Below are 13,432 nucleotides of genomic sequence, written 5' to 3' on the forward strand. Positions count from 1 at the left end.
TTTTGGTTTGGTTTTAAAGGAATGGTGTGTTGGATCACCGAGGTGTCGTAGGATTTCAGATCCTCATAGCTCCAAGCAAATACATCTTGGAACTCTTTGAATAAGTCAATATACTTGGGCTTTTGATCGGGTGGTAAGTTTTTGGACAGTTTGATCATTTTTGGCTTTTCTACTGTCCCAATGTTATGTTCCTCTATCTCAGTGTTTATGGGCTGCAATTTTGGCTTTCTGGGCACGTCATTAGCATCAAACATGTCTTCTAATGGGGTTAGGCCAGCAGGCAGAAAGTTCTGCCTCTGTTTTGGCTATATCTTCCAAGTGTATTTGTTTCAGCTGTTCTATGTTTTCTTTGCCAAAAATAGTTGGTTTCAGGGTTTGCTTGACTGTTGCAGCCGTTACATCTTGCTGATTTTCATTTGTTTGGTGTTCTGGATCTGTCATAGCATCCATGTCAATGTTAATGTTCGAAAACTCATGCTCAAGGGTGAGGAAATTGTTAATCTGGGCATCATTTTCGAATACTTGCCAATCTTTAACGTTATTTGGGACTGCGGGCCTATGTTTTATTTCAGCTGTGAAGTGATGGTTTGGGTCAAAAGGAAGCTTGCATGTACTAGCAAAGGTGGCTAGGCTGTGTGCATGAATGTTGTGATTTCTTGAAATCTTGTCAAGCTTGAATTCAGTGAATGCCTGGAGTATATTAGTAGCAGCGGTCCTATAGGCTCTCATTCTGTTGTCGTTGGTTACAAAATTGCCTTTCATCTGTTGTATGATTAAATCAGAGTCTCCTAAAATAGACACTTTTGCAGCTCCCAGAGCTCTGAGGAGTTTAAGGCCTAAAAGCAGAGCCTCATACTCTGCCATGTTATTTGTGCATTTGAAGTTTAGTCTGTAGGCATGACCTTCTGCATGGTTGTTATATGTGTTGTGAATCCATACACCTGCCCCTGCTCCTAACTTGTTGACAGAGCCATCAAATTCTAAATACCATGTGATTTCCTGTTTGTGGTTGATGCCTAAAGTGTCAGTCAGCTTAGGATTGGGCAGATTCGAAACTTCTGTTTGGGAAAGTTCTTTTGGTATGCTGGTTGCATTAGCTGTTGTGACAGTTTCGAGGGTATGAGCAACTGATTCTTCGTTGATGTGTGCTTGTTGCTCTAGAGCGAAGGGCTCATTATCAATTGAAACATTTGTATCATCATTAAACAAAATAAAGGAATCCATATCAGAGTGGATTGAGTAAATGGGAAAATTTTCAGGCTTGCTCTCACTACTTACCACATATTTCATGAGCGTTTCTCTATACAGTCTCTTTGGTTGCCCAAAGACTGAAATGGTGGCATAGGAAAGGTCTAATTGAAGGGATCCTTGGAGCTTTGCTCACCGTGATCTTGACAGGAGCATACTGTACTTTGGTGGAATGTCAGCAACCACTACATCCATGAGGATGGTCATGTTGGGATATTGGACTAAGGAGACACACAAGTCTTTGATGAGGCCTAAACATTTCACTTGACTTGAGTCAAATGAGTACAGATCTTTGTAAGGTCTTGTAACATCAAGATTCAGTTTTTCCATAACTGCTTTGGGCATAAGATTGTGTGATGCCCCTGAGTCAATCATAGCATTGTGCAAAACTTTGTCATGTATATGCAAACTGACATAAAAGGGTGGGACAGGTCCATGTGTTGATTTTCTGTTAACTTCTGGGCCAAATAGCAGCTCTGGGGTGTCATCTAAAACATTTACATCATCCTTGACCTCTGGCATTTGAAGTGATCTTTGAATTTGCTGCCTATATACATCGTGTTTAGCCAATTCTGAGAGGGGAATGGATATTTTTAACTTAGCTATTTCTGTCTCTAAGTTAAATGGCTTTTCCAGTGGAGTCTTGGTGTTGATAATGGGAGCTTTTTCTGTTTCATTTGAATTGTCTGTGTTTTGCTCTTGTTTATCAACGTTATGGGAAGTTTTTGCTTGCGGTTTTTCAACTTCAGGAAAGTTTTTTGGAACCCTGTTCGAGCTTTCTTTCGAGGAAGAAGGTGGCAAAGGCTGATCTTTGGAATGCTGTATTTCTGTTATGTCTTCTACAGTCACTTGATGCGGGTTTGGAACAGGTATATCAGCTGGTTCTGTTATGACAGCCTTGCCTTTAGTCTTGCTGGGTTGTTTTCCTTCCTTTGTTTTACTAGGTTCGGAAATGTCAATGGTCCTAGTTTTCAGCTTATATTGTTTGTGTACTTCATACACAACGGTATTATAACCTTGTTTAAAATCAAAAGACTCGCCAGACCTAGTCTGAAATTGATTGTAATCGAGTTCATTTTGGTCTTCTTGGGACAAGACAGTTTGGTGCTCACCCTTTAGATCCATTAAGTTCATGTGAGTGTCCTCTATGGGTTCACTAGAAGTAGATCCTTCAACATAATTATCTTGGAAAGGGGGTCTTATATCATGGTCTTGGTTAGGCCTACCAGCATTTGTGTTCTGCGTTTTCCTAAAATTTGGGTTCCTTATGGTATTAGACTGTTGTCCTTCCCATGATGCTTTTCTCTCAACATTTTCTACTCTTTCTCCCAGCCTTTGCAGGCCATTGATGATAGCATCAAGCTTTTGATCAAAAGCTGAGGGTTCTTCCTTAAAGGTGGTTCCTCTTTCCATTCTAGCTTTGTTCCTTTTGGCAATTAAATTGGCTTCTACGCTAATAGCAACATTTTGCATGTCTGCAAGGGTTTGAGGAGCTCTTTCTTTTAACTGGTATGCCATATCCGGGTCGAATCCATCGGGAAATTTGTACAAGGCCAGATCAGGTGGAGGCCTTAAGTTCTGTGGTATTGCGTTATATACATTGAATCTTGCAGAGTACTCCAAAACAGTCTCTTGGGGACCTCGTTTGATCGTATCATATTCAGCTAGTATGTGCAAGGGGTCTTTCTTTTTCTCCCATCTGTTGGTAAAGCTCATCTGGGGTGGTTATGGAATTTGCAGCAAGTGATATGAACCAAGTTCTTACATCACCTGTCAAACTCTGAACAAAAATTCTCATTCTCACGCTATCATCGTCTATCTCATAGTTTTCAAAATAGTCTTGCATATTTTTGGTGTGCTGAAGGGCTGTGAAAGGACCGGTGCTGTCAAAATATGTGATTTTAGATTGGTACTCTTGAGGTAAAGCCCCAGCATTAGCAGGTAATTGCAGGGGTGCATATCTATTAGCCATATTGGCAGGTATAAGTGGAACAACGGGGATAAGTGGAACAACTGGAGTAACGGGGATCACAGGAGTAATTGGAACGCTGGAAACAACAATAGTGTTAGTATGTGCAGTGAATGAAGGTGTGGAAGGAGTACTACGGGATGTAGATGATGAACTAAGGGAAATAGGGGTTGAACGGAACAAAACCTTGACAGGAGTCGGAATACTGCTAGGGTAAGCTGTTTCAGGGCTCAAATCAGCAAAATTTTCCTGTCTTTCTTGCTTCCTAATGATTTTCGAGATTATGTTAGGGTTTTCAAAAACAGCTGGAGGGTTGGGATCTGGATTTGACCTTGTATATCGTGGATTTTTCTTGGGAGCCAGCTTCTGAATTTTTTTTTTTTGGGTAATTTTCCGGGGAATGTTTTTGTAATCAACAAGGGACTAACTAAAATATGAGACAGCTTGTTTGTAACTTAAAACTAGCATGAAGATTGACTGAAGCAACATTTATTTACTCCTGTTAATGCAAAGCAAAAAACAGTCTCAAAGGCTTCCTGGCTGACATTCAGGCTTCATCTGTAGTTTTAAGAGATAAACAGCAGTTGGGAAGTTTGATTTATGGTCTCAGCAGAGCTTTCTTACCTTCTTCGTGAAACTATCTGAGGAAGTTCCCTAGTGGAGTCGCCATTATGTTATCACTCAGGTTGTCCTTAAGCTCTGGAAAAGGATACGGCCGAGGTAACCACAGACCAACTTTGGACTGCAGGTTCTAGCCAACCTGCAATCAGAGAGGGCTCTCTCTTTATGATTTAGCTTTGTTGAAAAGGATTTTAGGCTAGGTCTCGAGTTCAGAGGGTTTTGTTTTGTTTTCGGTGGGAAAATTGATGTTTTCAGACAGAGAGGCAAGGCATAGTCTGGAAGTTTCAAACCATTGGGCGTGGAGTCGAGGAGGAGAATTGCTGGTGCGTTTCTTCGGTCACAAGAGAGGGAAAATAGAGTAAGATAGCTGAGCATGAAACAATATTCCAGATTTAAATGATGGAAAGAATGCTAAGTAATGAGAGGCAGTTAAGAATCTCTCAATCAGCTTAACAGAGGAGGTAACAGAGCGCTACCTAGGGGCAGTAAAGAATCCCTAGATAATTGGCAAACAAAGGTGAATTGGGGTAAACATGAGCCAAGAGGAATTCATATTCATAACCAATTCAATCAGAGGAAAACATAAAGAAATAGCAGAAATTGAACATAGAGAGTATTTAAACTAATTCTAGGCTATTCATTCTTTCTGCTATTTAGATAGTGGGAAACAAATAAAACAGAGGTAAGATGCATTTATTGCTTCAGGCTGCAGCACAAGAATTACATCTTCATATCTCCAAAACATTCATTTACAACATACAATTTTCTCTCCAAGCTTTCAACAATCTTTGATTATAGAAAAACTCAGGTATACAATGCGAGTCTCTGGTGAAAATTCTTAGTCAACCAACCCTTGAAATAATGTAGAGGGCGGTATATATAGGGCAAAACTATCTACAGAGTTTCTTTATTACATCTTGACCTAATCAGGTCTGAAAGAAAGATGATTACTTAACCTAATCCTATCCAGAAATAAATGCAAAAAATATCTCGGGCTGCGCTCAGGGCCGCCGTATCAAAACTGAGTAAATGATGTTGTCCTTGGTGGCTTGCTGCAGTGTTTTCTGAAATAAATGTGTATGGGTTTCTGCCTTTTTGCTGTCTGTCTGCATTTAAAGCTTTAACTATGATTTGAGGGCAAGGATGGGCTTACGCCTCTTGATTTGACTTTCTGGGGGGGGCTCATCAATGTTCAGGTGCTTCGAGCCCCTAAAAAATCTTCGGCTGATACTCTTTGGCTTTTCTTATTCCTCTGATACTCTTTGGCAATAAACCGATGCTGTTCTGACGTGCTGTGTGTTAAATCATCATTTAATGGCCGCTGCTCGGCCTCTGTTTTCTTCAAAACTATTTTCTGCTCCTCTCGGCAAGCTTCGCGAAGAAAAATGGTTCATTCGGCGCCTTTCGGGCTTCCTGGGGGCTGCAAAATGAAAAGATTCCCTAAAGATTCCCCATTCAGGCCCAAAAAATCTAGAGAAATCGCTCATCAAAAACTGCCTCAGAAACTGATTCCGGGGCTCCGAAGTGCGATTTTTTCTCCTTCGCGCCAAAAGTGTTGATGACGTCAGCATGACGTCAGCGGATGTGACTTCGTACGGCGGGTGACGTCAGCATGATGACGTGGCAGGATGACGTCAGCATGATGACGTCATCATGTACGGACGGTGATGTGGCATGTACAATGGCAGGGTACGGTGGCAGGAGTCCACGTGGCAGGTGACTCGGCAGGGGGGCCACGTAGGCAGACGATGTGTCGCGGTGACTGGGCAGGGGGGTGATGCAGGCGGGTGACATCACAAGGGGAATGGCAGTAAGCGGTATTGGGCGCACTGCCTTAGCGCCTGGGCAGTTTTGGGGGGAGGGGCTGCGCCACACCCCAGAGCCTGACACGTGGCGGGAGTATGGCGGGTAATACCGCCCATCTCCCGGATGCTAAATCTCGGGCAGTTGGCGCGCGAAAAGGCCCGCCCACCGTAGATCTGGGACGGGCCAGATCTAACGGCTGGCGGGCGGACAAAGAAACGGCGAGTTACGGCGGGGGAATATACAGGGAATATCCCGCTTTTAATAATGCGTGCGGGGTTTAGACTTAGGGAAAGGGGTTTTATGGGTTTAAAATGAGCTTGGGTTTAGCAATTTATGCCCGAAACTTGGGATATGGGGGCAAAAAAGTGGGTTTTTGAGGGTTTTAGGGCTAGGGAAGAGGTTATTAATCTGGCCAGGTGTCAGATTAATCCCTACTTGGACACGGATGGGCTAAAAGCAGCCCCAGATGGACTGTTCTTTCCCGGACTTACAAAAATATGGCTATATTGCCATGGAGGGGATATTTACATTGGGGAATTTTATATACAAAGTTTTAATAGGGGAATGGGGAAAACTGGTAGGGAGTTATATAATACTGTTAGTAGTTAATATGAAGGTGATCAACAAGCGCTAAGGTCAGGGACCTTAGGCTAATTTTGGGGAAAAGACTTTGAAAAGAAATAGAATCCTTGAGTGAAGCAGATCTTCACCAAGGCAACTGCTATGGAAGATGATGAAACTAAGAGGAATCAAGCAGAGCTTGACCTCTTTAGGAAGTTAGTAAGTGACTTGGGGAATTAGAAGAAGGGGAAGTTAGTTATGTCCACCTTTGAGCTCCTTTGCATGAACACTGCCTGCACTGTGATCTGTAAAGATAAAGCACTTCAAAATACAAAATTTATCATAAATCACCGTTCTGCAACCTCACAGCTACCTACCCAGCCTACTCACCTAACATTTTTTCTTCTTTTTGTTTTGGGTGCACTTAGACTTGTAGACCCAGATTTACAATTTTTGTTTTGAATTCCTCCTATCTAAATCTACACTTATTTCTGCCAGGGCCCAGATTAAACAGTTGGGTCCCTTTGATTCTCTACCTATCTACAAATCTGCCAAGATTAAACTGTTTGGACATATATCATTCTCTATATTCTAAAACAGGAAATTGAAACCTAGGGAGACCAAGATTAAACTATTTGGACCTCCCTTAAATGAAAACTCTTCAAAACTGGAACAACTTATCAAAAATTGGAATCAGCAGTGGCATTGGACTAGCACACTTCATGGCTTTCTTCTTTGGTCTCTTCTGGAAATATGGAACACTGCAGCTTGCAAAGTATGACATATTTGACATGTAAAAATGTCAATCATGAAAAATGATACCCTGTTGCGACAGGAGGCTAATAGAACTATTGAATGAGAGGGAGGCAGATAGTCCGTTGGGACAGTGTGTGCTCCCACATGGGATTGCGCAGTTCCATCAACGAAGAAGGTTGAGCGAGGTTTGACATCAAGATTTCTCTTGGGACGGGCAAATTTCTTAAGATAGTACTTGAACCAGTTCCAGAGATAAGCGAACTTCATCTGGCTCCTCGTAGCTTGAAACTATAAGTCACGGAAGCACTGCCAAAAATCAATAACGGATTCATGCGGAGCCCTCCATTGCTATAACAATTTTCGGTCAAGATGGTTTGGATCAAAATGATGGAACGTGTCTTCAATAAGATCACAAAAGTGCTCACATGAGTGTATGGTGTCAGCCGGTAGGCTGAGCACCCAATGAAATGGGGACTCGCGAAGTGTGAATGCAAGCAGCAGACTGTCCTGTTCATCAATAAACTCATCTTCCTCATAAATAATGGAAAGGCAGTTATGTAAGTGTTCAAGCCATTCCACTTCGCCTTCAATATCATACGTGTGAGTGGACAAGAGATTGAAAAGATTCCCCGAGATGGAGACATCTTCATGATTCGAAAAACACCTCGGGGGAAGAAGAATGAAAGATTCCATGAAAGATATGAAAAGGTTCAAAATTAGATGATAGGGCACTACTTGTCATCAGACCCTCCTTCTAGAGCCATAAATGCTGATGGTGCAGAACCCACCAACATGTCAAGGGGATCTCCCCGATAAGAAGTCCCAATTAGACCTCAGACTGTTTGGTGTAGGAGTCCCAGAAGTGGGTCGTAAGGTAATGCCTTGACCACGATGTCGCACAGAGGCAAGTAGGATAACTCTGTCAGTAGCAAGGGTGTGACTGATGCAGTGAGTCAAGGAATGAGTATGAAAGGTTCCAACACTTCGAAGGGAGAGGAAGGTGAAGGTGAGTTCCAGGTTGAAAGGGATTAGTCCCAACTCGGCTAGGAACACACCACACAAAGGACATGCACAACTTCCGATAGAGCAGTTGAAACGGATGCGACAGTCACAACATACAAGGTAAGATAACACGAACAACACTTCAGTCCAAGACGAGAGTGGCGGTTGATATAACAAGGTTCAAAGAAAGGTCTATCTAATGTCCGGCAAAGCAGTCGACACGGATGGTGAAAACATTAACAACATACGCAACACATTAACAACAAGATTCATATAATTGCATACAAATCAGTTCATATACAAGTACGTAAGTTAAACAACATATATCATTAAGGAAACTAGAGCAGTCTAACTACAATAACAACATATGCATGAAAATGTGCTAGCTTTTATTATATAAAGAAGTGTAAGTAATAATAATACAATAAACCATGTAAACCTGCTAGCCCTATTAGTAGAACGTTACAACCACATTCGCTTGCTCCTCCAAAGAGATGTACTAGCTCCGTGCAATGGAGAAGCCAAGGTGTGTTACAATACTTTCCAAGCCTTCTTAAAGATAGTCTTAGTAAAAGCTTGGCTGACCAAAAACCTATATAATGAGTTATGAGGGACTATTTATAGTAAAGGGTGGGGTGACCCTTGACATTCCCCTTTGTGACAGTTCAACTACCCTCATGACTCTTCACCTACTCTATGACTGTTACATCCAACTGTTGACACTCGACTTACACTTGACATGACTCAACATTAGAATACACATGTACTCATGTGAGACAATATGGCTTGAGCAAGCCTTCCAAGACATCATTGACACTCAGTCCGCTATGATGAGACCAACTCTTTGACATGCTTGTGGTGGTGAAGGTGGTGAGCTAATGCCAAGCTTGGTCATTCGTGATGATGTGCATGCACCTCATGGTGACATTTTGCTGAAGCAAACTCTTGCCTCCATTGCAACTGGTGCATTGGTTCGACCCCTTCATCCAACTCATCTGCTAACATGCGCATGGCCTTCTTGGGTATGGTTGAACTGGCAACACACTAATGCATAGTGTCTATGCTAATCTTCAAGTATGTGTTGGTGGTCATGCGCATCAACTTGCCGAAGTACATGTTCAACCCCAGTTGGACTTGCTTCTTGTCTTCACCTTGGTGAGTGTGTTGAATGGGTTGGATTGCATGCGTGCGCTTAGCAACATGCATGCTGTTGGATCCCTTGCATGCAATCAACAACACTGCTCACCATGTTTGCTCTGTGTCAGCTGCTAGGATAGATCCTTGACTCGTACTGGCACATTTTCATCCACGAGTGCATGTTGTGCCCGTTGCTGTTCTTGTTCCTGCTGCAACTCATTGGACTGTCTGTGAAACTTCATGTTCTTCCTGATTTACTGCTTCAATGCATGAAACTCCTTCTTTGTTCCATCTTCTGCCTTCACGTGATCTTCATGTCGCACCATCACTTCATAGCCCGAGCCTCAAAATTTTCTTTCATTATCAGTGGATTTGCTTGATATTGCAACTTTTCTCTGCCTCTATGTTGTCAACAACCTTCCTCTTGCATTTGTTGCATTCACTGCATTCATTGCATTCGGTATGCTGCCTTCAACTGTTGTTCATGATGCTGCTCATTGTGATGCTACTGCTTGATGTCCTTGTCCATGAACAACTTGATGTCTTTGTGAGTAGGTAAGCCCATGGACACTTGATCGACTGCATCCCCAAGTGTGCTCTGAACGGTGTCTTCGTCTCTGCTCTCTTGGAAACCATTGTACCTGTACTGCTGAGAGGCAGATGAACACCTGTGATACCTGGAGACATGGCAACACTCATAGCAAGCAATCTGTCAGTCGAAAACCAAAATGAACATGAGAACTGACTTGCAACATACTTGGGTGAATGATCATGAAGGTTTTGTAATTTTGGTTGGGAGGTCAGGAGACCGATTGCCAAGACTGCACAAGGCATAGTCCGGGCTGCTGGGAGGCTGACTGACTGCTCGAAATGTGCAATGCAAAATCCAGTCTGGTTGCTAATTGTTGGGATTGCGCATTGCACAATTCCAGCTGGGAAGGATTGTTGGCCCAGGGACAGATTTGCGCAATTTCTTGGGCCAAGCAGCCACTATCCTCTAGAAATGCGCAAAACAGTCCTGGGGGCTAGTGTTGGATAGGAATGCACAAATCTGGAGAGGAAGGTGAGCCTTCCTTTCCCAATTTGTGCAATGCAGCCATGGTGAAAGCAGAGCCCCGGCCAAGGTTGGCCTGACTCGCCAACAGGAAACTGAAAGAAAGTAAGCCAATGAATGCATGGCAACACGAAGTGATTAACAGTTCATGAAAAACATGAATGAAATATTCAGCAAGAAGATCAACATGCATGTGGGTGAGGCAGTTCGCTGGTTGGCGAACATCCGTGCAAAACAATTTCATGCATGTGACAACAGTGAGATAGCAACTAAAGTTGAAACAGACCTAGGACAAGCTAGAATACATGTAAACGACAACAGGTGTTCAAAGAAATCAAGCAAACAATACTCATACAAGCAAAAACCCAAAAAGCGACAGAAATGCAACACAAGGCATGGGAAGCGGGCTTACCCCAAAACAATTGAGTTGAATGTGCCGACTACTCCTAGATGTGATGCAGGATGTCAAAGCTACAAGGTTGATGTGAGGAATGAGCTCTGCAGCGTCTGGCTGATAATATTTGATAACATCGATGTTGTGACGCGCATGCCACAAATCTAGGGGAAGTTACACTTGGTGGGAGGTTTCTGCTCCTTGCATGTAATCTCCAACTGCTAAACATAGATCCATGAGACAAGGGATGCCTTTACATGCTGCCTTGGGAGAAGTAGCCTATGCATGCAAGTCTGTTTTGCTCGATACTGGAGGGAACCGGTCAACTCAGCTGCACATGCAAGTGACTACTCGATTACTGGAGAAAAATGCGCATTCCTGACTGTAAGTTGGGTTGTCTGCCCAAGGGGATTGTGCAATTTCTAGGCAGAGCATCTGACTGTTGCCCAGATTTGTGCAAATCCTGCTGGGAGGGTTGGCTGGTAGGATTGTGCAATCCTAGAGCCCAGCAGGCTATCAAATGGAATTGTCCAATTCCTCGAGGGAAGGCTGGTTTCCCTCCAGAAATGTGAAAATTTCACTGGGAAGCTGTTCAGCTTTCCGTTGAACCAAGTCTGGGTAAGCAGCCTGTGAGGGGAATGGATCGACTATGATCGATAGGCTTCCTTTGTGCGAGGAAAACACTGAAGCTTGAGTACTGGACGAAGCAAGACAAAGTGCTATGTAAGGTTGGTAGGGGAGGCTCCAAAACAGGCCAAGGAAAAATTTTGGAGGGTGGTTGTAGCCTCTACAACAGGAAGTCTCTATTGAAGATGATGGATGTTGAAAACATGTAAACATAACTTCACTTATAATGCTAGAGACAGAGTACAAGCCTTACAAAGCTTGGCATTAATCATTATATAGTTGCTTCAACTAATATTGGAAGGAACACCCTAAATTGATTGATGACATGATGGATTTCATCACATATGCAAAGGCATGAAAATTCTATGGTTTTGGACTTTTGGATATGGAAAGAAAATTTGTATATGACAAAGTTTGTTGTGAAAGACTTGAAGTTTTTGATGTTAAATCCCTAGGGTTTGAGAATAAAACCCTAGGGCTGAACCTAAATCGATGTTTCAAATGAAAGAAGAAACTTTAGCTCATGCAATTAAGGAAGAAAATTAACTGATGATGAAGACAAGGATGAGGACTTTTGCTGATGGAAGATCTCTGCAAGATGGCTAGGATCAAGAGGGAGCTGAAAATTCCCTTCAATCAATCAAAAGATAAGTACCTTATATCTCTCTTCCTTAATTATTATGGTTGTTGTTTTACTATTATTTAGTCTCTTGTCTTTATTCTTTTGTTGGGTTATAATCATTCTTCCATGGGCTTCCTAGTGAGGATTCTAGGTACATTGTGAAGACTGCCTAGGCTCTAGCAGTAGGTGGAAGTATTTGGAAAATGAAGCAAAAATTTGTGACAAGAGGATTATCCCAGGAAGAGGGAGAGATTTATGATGAGAAATTTGCTCCAGTTGTTAAGACTCACGTGTTAGAGGGAGATACCGATATTGGCATGGTGACCGACAAGTAGATGTTGTACAAAATGTGTTGAAGTACCTGCATGTTATTGTTGCTTAAGATATGTGTCATATGGTGAAGTAAATCTACTGGGATTCATAGATTCTGCTTAGGGGTTTGCTATAATGAGTAGGAAGTTGTTTTCACTACTAAAGCATAGTATATTGCAATTTTCTTAGTAGGTTGAGAAGTAAGGTAGCTTGAGTATTGTTTGATCATGTACCACTTCATATGGGACATGGTACAAAAGGAGTAGTGAGGCTCCTATGTATCCCTGGATGAATTTGGTGTACTTCTGGGGTAAGCTTGGAGTGATTGAGAATGTTTCCCTTGGTTAAAGGGAGTGTTCATGTTGAAGAAACTATGGGTGGAGATTGCTCCCTTAGTCATGGAGTTGACTTGAAAGCCAATGAATTTGGCTGACAAGATTTTCCCTATAAGAATTGAGGCCTATATTTCTCTCTCAAGTCATGGGGTTTGACTGAGAAGGCATGGTTTATGGTTAGAGAGATTGTCTCTATTAGCATCGAGGCCTGGATTTTTGCCCTGGTCAGTGGGGTTCTGACCATATTTCCATGGGATTTGACTAGTGGGATGATCTTGTGCCTTATAGCATTGGGCAAGTATTTTCCATTAAATGACATGTGATGACATTTGGGAATGGTAAATGGGCCCCGAGTTTCACCATGGGTTAGGTGGGGTTCTTGACATGTCTTCAAATGATGACTTGTTGACTTGGTGACGTTAGGACTAGTGGGTAACTAGTTCCTCCTTAGATGTTAATGCGGGGATGATTTCCTCATGGTTTTAGAGTTGAGCATGAGGTAGATGGATTCATCAACACAATTGTGCTCATTCAAACTTTTTTTGGAATATATAATTTTTTTTGACAAGAGAACATCTGAGGAAATCATTATGAATACCTCCTTAACTAAGAGGGAGTGTCAGATTTTTGTAGCTATGGTCAATATTTATAATCGGTCTTAGCCCTCCAAAATGAAAATAAATTAAAAATATAGAAATATGGTGATATAATTGAAACTTCTCAAGAAGTTTAATCTAAAATCAAGAGACACAATTCTAGTCTACTGCTTTGCGGAAATTAATTCACAACTTAGAACAACAATCACACACATGCAATAAGAAATAACACACATGCGTAATATTTTTCCAGGGGAAAGTAATTGTTAAAAACCCCTTAAGCCTACTTGCATTAATCATATGAATAGAGATGCATTACAATTTCTTGCTCTCTCTGAGCACAAATAACCTATCTCTCTACTCAATGAGAATCTCTGACCTAGACTTGGTCA

This window comes from Pinus tabuliformis, chromosome 5_1 (genome assembly GCF_031772625.1).
Source record: "Pinus tabuliformis cultivar Carrire ecotype Pingquan chromosome 5_1, CPIR1, whole genome shotgun sequence".
NCBI classification, from domain to species: domain Eukaryota; kingdom Viridiplantae; phylum Streptophyta; class Pinopsida; order Pinales; family Pinaceae; genus Pinus; species Pinus tabuliformis.